This window comes from Oryx dammah, unplaced genomic scaffold (genome assembly GCF_014754425.2).
Source record: "Oryx dammah isolate SB20612 unplaced genomic scaffold, SCBI_Odam_1.1 HiC_scaffold_18, whole genome shotgun sequence".
Lineage (NCBI taxonomy): Eukaryota > Metazoa > Chordata > Mammalia > Artiodactyla > Bovidae > Oryx > Oryx dammah.
The window spans coordinates 86,282,482-86,292,380 of record NW_024070202.1 but is presented as its reverse complement, the minus strand read 5'-3'; the positions used below and the strand labels follow the sequence as shown (position 1 = coordinate 86,292,380).

The following is a 9,899-nucleotide window of genomic DNA, read 5'->3' as shown; positions in this document are numbered from 1 at the left end:
GCCAGAACTCCATGAAGACTTCCCTTGCATATCATAGGCCAGAACTGGGTTCACGTGCTTAAACATGGGAAGAATAATAATGGTACTACTTATGCTAATTTTGGACTAATCATTTATAATATAGTCTTATATGAGAAGAAAGTATAAATCACCTGGATAAATAATCAACAATATCTCCCAATAAGAATTATCACTGAAAAACAGAATTATAGTTGATTTCTACTCATTGTCTTTTTATATATATTTTAAAATGTTATTCAATGAGCATGTATTACTTTATAATAAAAGAACTTTTTCTTAAAGAAAATGCCTCAAAATATTATAAAACTCCTAAAGAATTTTTCAACCCGATGACAAATACATGAATTCGCTGGCCCAAGAGCCCTCAAGGGTCAAAAAAACATAATCCAATAAATTTGCAAAAACCTATTATAGCTGCACTGCTATTTATGGCCTCAAATCAAATTGACCTGCTCAATATGATTTAGGTTATAGCTAGGGGAAATGTTTGTCTTGCTAAATTTAAGGAACAATAAAAATGACAAGATGAATCTGAATCTAAACCTTGTCAGGCAAGACCAGTATTTATACCAGCAGAGACCTCATGTTCATATAGGTGATGTCTTACCCAGCTGCTTATTCCCTCCTTCTCTGGTGGCTAATATCTCTAGGTTCCAGATCTCCCAGGCAATGTAGCCAGTTTTTAAGTCTAATAAATGTTTTAAAATATAACCTTAAGGGAAAATGAAAAGAGAAAATCCCAGGACAGAATTTCACAGCCGTTTTAAGCATAACTTTGATTCTAGCTCCATGGTCTTTGCTGCCTTTGAAATAATGAATTTGTTATTACCAAGAGCAAAGGGAAACTATAAAAGCAATTAAGAGCTCATTTTGGAAAAGATTCATTAAAGTTTCTCATTATGATCTCCAATAAAATCAGAGATATGGTGGTATTTATATTTTTAAATTTAGATACTACAGCATATATAAATATTAGCATGCATGTTCTTCCAGGGTTAGTATTTCCCTGCTCCTTAAATTCATCTGTGTGTTACTGCTGAAAGTGAATTTTTAGTTGAAATGTGATTGAAAACCAATGTAAGGCAGTCTAAATTTTAGAAAAACTGCTTTCTAAATCTTACTTTTTACTCTTTTACAGTGGACTGTGATTTCAGAGAGATTTTAAAAATGAAAAACTTTGTATTAACAAAGTGTTCAAACTGCTATTAACAAAAGAATGTAAATGATATAAATGCAATTGTTAATTTAAAAATATATAAAGTGCTACTCACCAAATTGTTCACAGTTGTTATCTCTGGGAAAGGCATGGAGTTAAGATCAACTAAATTTTTAAATAATTTTTGTATTATTTGAGCTTTCACAGTAGTATCTATTCATGTATTACTTATGTAATTAAAAGTGAATAGCATTTAAAAAATTTTATTTTATTGAAGTACAGTTGAGTTACAATTGTGTTAGTTTCTGGTGTACAGTAAAGTGATTCAAAAGTGAAGTTGTTCAGTAGTGCATGACTCTTTGTGATCCCATGGACTGTAGCCTACCAGGTTCCTCTGTCCATGGAATTTTCCAGGTGAGGGTACTGGAGTGGGTTGCCATTTCCTTCTCCAGGGAGTCTTCCCTACCCAGGTATCGAACCCAAGTTTCCCACACGGCAGGCAGATGCTTTACCCTCTGAGCCACTAGGGAAGCCACATATACTTTCTTTTTCATATTCTCTTCCATTATGGTTTATCATGGGATATTGAATATAGCTTCCTGTGATATATAGGGGCTTCCCTGGTGGCTCAGAGGTTAAAGCGTCTGCCTCCAATGCAGGAGACCCGGGTTCGATCCCCGGGTCGGGAAGATCCCCTGGAGAAGGAAATGGTAACCCACTCCAGTATTCTTGCCTGGAGAATCCCATGAACGGAGAAGCTTGGTAGGCTACCGTCCATGGGGTCTCGTATGTTTCTTCTATATATACTAGTTTGCATCTGCTAATCCCAAACTCGCAATCCATCTCTTCCCCGCTGCTCCCTCTAACCACGTTTGTTCTATATGTCTGTGGATCTGTTTCTGCTTCATAGATAAGTTCATATAAGTGATATCATGGAGTATTTGTTTTTCTCTTTCTAACTCACTTCACTTAGCATGATAATCTCTAGGCCCATCCATGTTGCTGCCAATGAAATTATTTCATTCTTTTTATGGTTGAGTAGTGTTCCATTGTATATATGTACCAATCTTCCTTATCGATTCATCTGTTGATGGCTATTTAGGTTGTTACCATGTCTTGGCTGTTGTAAACAGTGCTCCAGTGGACACTGGGGTGTGTGTATCTTTTCAAATTGTAGTTTTGTTCATATATATGCCCAGGAATGGGATTGATAGATCATATGGCAACTCTGTTTTTAGTTTTTTAAGAAACATCCATACTGTTTTCCAGGGTTTCCCAAGTGGTACTAGTGGTAAAGAACCTGCCTGCCAATACAGGAGGCATAAGAGATGCAGGTTTGATCCCTGAACTGGAAGATCCCTTGAAAGAAGTCACGGCAACCCGCTCCAGCATTCTTGCCTGGAGAATCCCATAGACAGAGAAGCCTGGTGGGCTACAGTTCATGGGGTCATAAAGAATTGGACATGACTGAAGTGAGTTAGCACACACTGTTTTCCATAGTAGCTATAACGATTTACATTCCTATCAACAATGTAGGAGAGTTCCCTTTTCTCCACATCACACACTGTCTCCAGCATTTGGAAAGCGAATAATATTTTTAAAAGACAGTGTTGCATGTAGTTGTGTTTCATTTTCTACAGTTACACATGTATTTCATGCCAGGCTTTTCAAGTCGTGGTACTAGTGGTGTACCAGAGAAGTCTCTAGGGACAAAATAAACTTGGATTTACTCTACTATTAATTATTTCAAGCCATGTTTTTATGTTAAAGTAGATAGGATGCAAAACTTGCTTAAATTATTAATGTAAACCATGAGGCCTCAATCAAAGTCATATTTGCTGTGAGCCACTTAGGGTTCTAGCTTGTAAGAAAACTTGAGAACTACTAAGTCTTGTCTCTTTAAGAGCTGAAAGTGAACTTTGAAGAAGCTTAGTGACTTGTCTAAGTCATAACTTCTTATTTCCATTGTTAAAGAAAAATTATGATGACACTTGTTAAAACAATAAAGAAGACTTTATGCCAAACTATTGCAGTAGGGAGAGAGATTGATCTCAACTCTGAATACAGCAGAGACAGTGGGATTTATAACCAGAGTGGGAAGCTCTGTAAACAGAAAATTACTAAGAGGAGATTTCAAGAGGAAAGGGATTCTGGCTTCTCAAGATTCCAGCTATAGGTGGATCAAGGCAGAGGCCTAGTGGGAAAAAGGGCTCAGAGGACCATGACTAAAGTTTAGTCAAAGAGGGAGTCTTTATCACTGTGAGCTCTATTTTGTTTGGCTCTTTTCTTCCAGCCAATAGCATCTGCCACCAAGAATTTGTTTTGGCTAATTGACAAAACCAGTCTTTGGTTGGGAGAGTGAAGATGGTAAGGTGTGGCAGAGTTTTGAATATTTTCATGGACCTTCAATTTTCTAACAGTTAAAACAAAGAAATAAAATACCTTCTTTTATTTCTAAAATATTTATAGGAAAACAGAAGCATACTGCCCATGCAATGGTTAAAAAGACTTAAAAAAAATGATTGTCCTTACACATCTGTAAGGAAATTATATGAATTCTGACCTCAATCTATCCACTTCCTACCCAAACACAAAGCATGAAATGATACATCTGCTAAAAATGGTAGAGCTTTGCTTTAATTTCTCCTCTCTCAATTTTACAAACAAATTTCAAGAGGCCAAAGGAAACATATTATTTTGAAAGTGTAGTTCATTTCTCAAAGACATTATTATTTCCCTCATCACACAGTATGAAGTTTCGTGTGGTAGCCCATGTAATTTTTATAGCTAAACATATGGTCCGAGGAGAAAACAGTCATGGTCCACAGAAAGCAGAGATTCAACAAAACGGCAGCCATTGCTTCACTTAAGTGGGTTGATCCTGACTTTCTTATATATCTGGAAAAGTGTATAAAAAATCTTCATGATTTAAATATCCTGGGGCACTATTCATCACAGAAACAAAGTGAAAAAGAAGCAAGTTAATTTAAGGTTTATTATCTTTAAAGAGATTTAGTGTTAAAATTCTGATCGCCAATTTGCACCATATTTATGTTTGGTTATGGAAGGCTTCAATTCTCTCTTTATGCACCTTGGCTCCTGTCCGTAGGCGGATACCCATTTTTTTTTCCCTTGGAAGAGATGTTGGGATTTGAGGTTGGGCCAAGAAAAGCTAAAGAGGCTAGGAGGCACTTACAGATGGAGATAATTAGCATATTAAAAATAGGCCAGCCAGATTTTTTTTTTTTTTTTTTAATCAGGAAGTAGAGGGGTAAATGCTCTCTCTGGCAAGACTATAGAAGCTGTGTGCTCAGAGGAAATGTGATTCAAATTCTGGTATGAGAATGGTATTTTACTTGAACCAGGTTTCAAAAGACTGAAGCAGGAGTTCCTTTTACTGGAAACCATGGAGTTGGCGGGCTTTGTAGGGGCCTCCCTTGAAATTCTGCTCCAAGGCCACTGTTTTGAATTTTGTTTGAATGTCTTAGAATAGGAGACCCTTGGTTTCAGAAGACACAGGATAAACATGGTGAACTCTATTGCTTTCGAATGCCTGCTAGCGGAAGTGGCATTTCTGATACCACCTCCCATTGAGAGAGGATTATAGAGGAAGGCAGTAGGTGGGAACCACAGCCCTAGAACAAAACTGCTCAGGCCAATTCTAAAGCAAAGGCTTGAGGCTGATCTGGATTCAGACACTATCAATGGGATATGTTTGACTGCCAGATAATTCACTGTAGTTCCCTGAAGTTCTGATTCACAGAGTGAGCCCTTCAGATCATAGGTTCCACTCATTCTCCGAAGATTACTGTTATTCAAAACAGAAAAGGGGGTGTCTGCTTGGAACTGGGCTTCTCAATGGGTGGTATGGGCATTGATGACTAAATTATGCATGTAGGCCAGGGGTTTTATAACAATTAATAGAAATGAGCAATTCCTCAATTCTAATGAGTAACTGGAGGTCTAGTTAGCTGTCTTTTGCTGAGTCTATCTACCATGGATTTTACAAATACAATATCTTGACAATTACTTTTATGAAGCTTCCTTTTTTCCATACGGGTAGTTAAATGCTACAAAAGAATGTAGAGAAGATTTTAGAAATTACATGAAAAGCTAAGAAAAAGCTGAAGGGAAAATTATTAGTCTGGAATAGTCTCACTGATGACCTTCTTAGAGAAAGTGAAGTAAAAGTGAATAAAATGTTAGTCACTTGGTCATGTCTGACTCTTTAAGACCCCATGGACTGTAGCCCACCAGGCTCCTCTGTCCATGGAATTCTCCAGGCAGGAATACTGGAGTGGGTTGCCATTCCTGTCTCCAGGGGATGGAATTAGACCAAACGTCTCTTGTCTTTATTTCAGTGGCTATAGCTCTATAATTTAATAAGCAGCCACTCCTATTGTCAGATAGGCGCTTGGGTTTGCGTCATTAGCATGCAATATCAAGGTGGGGGAAACAGGAAGAAGTGCACTGCTTGCTTTCATTATGTCTTGTTTGACTTTATATCTGTTTCTAAATTTTCAACCAGTCTGTCCTAAAGGAAATCAGTCCTGAATATTCATTGGAAGGACTGATGCTGAAGGTGAAACTCCAATGCTTTGGCCACCTCATGTGAAGAACTGACTCATTGGAAAAGACCCTGATCCCGGGAAAGATTGAAGGCAGGAGGAGAAGGGGATGACAGAGGATGAGATGGTTGGATGGCATCACCGACACAATGGACATGAGTTTGAGTAAACTCCAGGAGATGACAATGGACAGGGATGCCTGGCGTACTGCAGTCCATGGGGTTGCAAAAAGTCGGACATGACTGAGTGACTGAACTGAACTGAAATTTTCATAAAATTGCAAACTTTAAAAATGGAAAATAGCAACAACCCCAAAGTATGAATACAAATTTTATTCAGGTCCAGCTTCCTGAATATGTATAATTCTCCTTCAGTTCAGTTCAGTTCAGTCGCTCAGTCATGTCCAACTCTTTGCAACCCCATGAATCACAGCACACCAGGCCTCCCTGTCCATCATCAACTCCCAGAGTTTACTCAAACTCATGTCCATCGAGTCAGTGATGCCATCAAGCCATCTTATCCTCTGTCGTCCCCTTTTCCTCCTGCCCCCAATCCCTCCCAGCATCAGGATCTCTTCCAATGAATCAACTCTTCGCCAGAGTATTGGAGTTTCAGCTTCAGCATCACTCCTTCCAAAGAACACCCAGGTCTGATCTCCTTCAGAATGGACTGGTTGGATCTCCTTGCAGTCCAAGGTACTCTCAAGAGTCTTTTCCAACACCACAGTTCAAAAGCATCAATTCTTCAGTGCTCAGCTTTCTTCACAGTCCAACTCTCACATCCATACATGACCACTGGAAAAACCATAGCCTTGACTAGACGGACCTTTGTTGGCAAAGTAATATCTCTGGTTTTAAATATGCTATCTATGTTGGTCATAAATTTCCTTCCAAGGAGTAAGCATCTTTTAATTTCATGGCTGCAATCACCATCTGCAGTGATTTTGGAGCCCCCCAAAATAAAATCTGACACTGTTTCCACTGTTTCTCCATCTATTTCCCATGAAGTGATGGGACCAGATGCCATGATCTTTGTTTTCTGAATGTTGAGCTTTAAGCCAACATTTTCACTCTCCTCTTCCACTTTGATCAAGAGGCTTTTTAGTTCCTCTTCACTTTCTGCCATAAGGGTGGTGTCATCTGCATATCTGAGGTTATTGATATTTCTCCTGGCAATCTTGATTCCAGCTTGTGCTTCTTCTAGCCCAGCATTTCTCATGATGTATTCTGCATATAAGTTAAATAAGCAGGGTGACAATATACAGCCTTGTGTACTCCTTTTCCTATTTGGAACCAGTCTGTTGTTCCATGTCCAGCTCTAACTGTTGCTTCCCGACCTGCATATAAGTTTCTCAAGAGGCAGGTCAGGTGGTCTGGTATTCCCATCTCTTTCAGAATTTTCCACAGTTTATTGTGATCCACACAGTCAAATTCTCCTTAGTCTACTTCTAATATTAAAGACATAGTTCTGGGAGTTATATGAAAATGAGATAGGGGGATGTTGTAGATAAAATATTTGTGCCTCACCCCCAATTTGTATGCAGGAGCCCTACCCTCAATGTGATAGTATTTGAAGATGGAGCCTTTGGCGGTCATTAGGGCTAGACCGGGTCATGAGGATGGGGTCCTCAGGATGTGAAGGATTCCCTATACACAAAGATAGCAGAGAGTTTGCCCTCTTACTCTCATCACCATGTGAGGGCAGTCATCTACAAACCCGGAAGCGAGGTTCCGCAAGAACCCAACCGTTCTAGCACCCTGATCTTGGGCTTCCAGGTTCCAGATTATTAGAAAATAAATTTGTTGTTTAAGGTACCCAATGTCTGATACTTTATTATATAGCCCATGTTGATTAAGAAAGACGCCCAGAGTTCTTAGAGTGATTCATGTGGCCATGAAATATGTCATAATGTTAGCCATACTACAGTGCATTTCTTCCAGAACTGTATATATTTTAGCAAGGGAAAACACCAAAGAACATTAGAAAAATATTGTCTCACTACCTGTTGGATGCCTTACTTCTTAAATAGCATTTAAAATGAACATCAGAGTTTTTCTTTTTTTAATTTACCACTAGAAATACGGCATTCTGCTGTGTTGTTGGTGCCATTATAGTGTTGGGTTACAAGTGCCCCTTAGCTGTGGTCAGAATTGCTTTGGCCAGTTATGGGGTTCACATTCCTGCTTCAGTAGGTGATCCTCTGACAGAAAGATAGAAGCAATATTTTCAGATGTAGACTAGTCTTCCAGTTAATTGTCTTTAGCATCAAGAAGGTTTATAAGAAACAATTTACACAGAGAAAAAGATTGGCTTGGTCCTGCAAAATGAAAACTGTGAAACCTGGAACTTGGTTTTGCTTGTATTGAAAGCACATTTAACTCTTCATTTGAATCCTGAAGGTTTACCTGAAGTAGAGTGTGTGGAAGTTAATATTACCAATTTAATATTAAATTCAGTTCAGTTCAGTCGCTCAGTCGGGTCCGACTCTTTGCGACCCCATGACCTGCAGCACACCAGGCCTCCCTGTCCATCACCAACTCCCAGAGTTCACTCAGACTCATGTCCATCGAGTCAGTGATGCCATCCAGCCATCTCATCCTCTGTCGTCCCCTTCTCCTCCTGCCCCCAATCCCTCCCAGCATCAGAGTCTTTTCCAATGAGTCCTTGGTTAAAATTTTAAGAAGCACAGATCATAAATCCCAATGATAGTTAATGAGAAAATTTGAAAGGAGATATGAGAATTCAAAGGACTGACCTGGCCATCATACTGGAATCAAGATAAAGGAATGGATCATATTTAATTACAAGTTAGTTAATGAGAAAATTTGAAAGGAGATATGAGAATTCAAAGCACTGAGCTGGCCATCATACTGGAATCAAGATAAAGGAATGGATCATATTTAATTACAAGTTATCATAAAGTCATAAACAACATAAAAAGCACTAGTAGATGGAGGTAAGTTCCAATTCAACTAAACTTTCTTTAACCTATGTATCCTTTTATCCTGAAATGACTTTCTGTCTAGCTTGCTTACTAAGCAGGATGTCAGGTAGCAACTACTCCTTGAGGGTGTCTATGTAAGAGAGGCTTGAACCTCAGCTTACATGAGTCTACACAGAAATCACATGTCCTTCTGTGATAGGAGAGGATGGGAAGCCAAGAGGGATACCTCTGAGGCCACCCTCCACTCACCTCCCAAGATCCCTTGGGAGGCTGCCATGACAGAAGGAAATTTTCTCCAGACTCTCATTTTTGGGGTTTGAACAAAGGAAATGATTTTTGCCACAAATCCGGTTTTTAAAACGCCATAGACATTCTCATGCTTTCACATGCCTACTTGACTAAACAGACTTGGAACTGGACATACTGGATAGTAGAAGGAAAGAGTCGATGACACAAGAATGTCATCTTTACAGGTTGATGCATCTTCTTGCTGTGAATAGTGTGGCAGATGAAAAATAGTTACAAAAACTGCAAGTAGGTTAATCTGAGACTATTTGATTCTTTTTTAAAATATTTATTTTTTGATGTATAGTTGACTTACAGTGTTGTTGTGTTTATTTTGCTGTACAACAAAGTGATTAGTTATATATATATAACATATATAGTATATTCTTTTTCATATTCTTCTCATATGGTTAATCACAGGATATTGAATATAGTTCCCTGTCCTATAGACCTTGTTGTTTATCCATTCAATATATAATAGTTTGCATCACTGATCCTGAACATCCCTCTCCCATCCCCCTCCCCTTGACAGCCTGTTTGCTATATCTGTGAATTTGTTTTGCTTCATAGATAAGTTCTTTTGCTCCATCTTTTAGACTTCACATATAAGTGATACCCTATCGTATCTGTCTTTCTGACTAACTTCACTTACAGTGATAGTCTCTATGTCCATTCATGCATGCCTGCTAAGTCCCTTCAGTCATGTCTGACTCTTTGCAACCCTACGGACTGTAAACTGTCAGGCTCCTCTGACCATGGGACTCTCCAGGCAAGAAAATATTGGGATGGATTGCCATGTCCTCCTCCAGAGAATCTTCCTGACCCAGGGTCAAAGGAGAAGATCTCTTACCTCTCCTGCACTGGCGGGTGAGTGCTTTACCACTAGCGCCACCTAGGAAGACCCTAGGTCCATTCATGTTGTTGC

General features: G+C 39.0%; 1 non-coding gene across 1 annotated transcript; it reads left to right on the top strand.

Moving 5' to 3' along the window:
- The first annotated feature begins 1,794 nt into the window (after window positions 1-1,794).
- Window positions 1,795-1,866, top strand: TRNAW-CCA. Its single transcript has one exon. It is a non-coding gene; the product is annotated as a tRNA-Trp (tRNA).
- The last annotated feature ends 8,033 nt before the right edge of the window (window positions 1,867-9,899 follow it).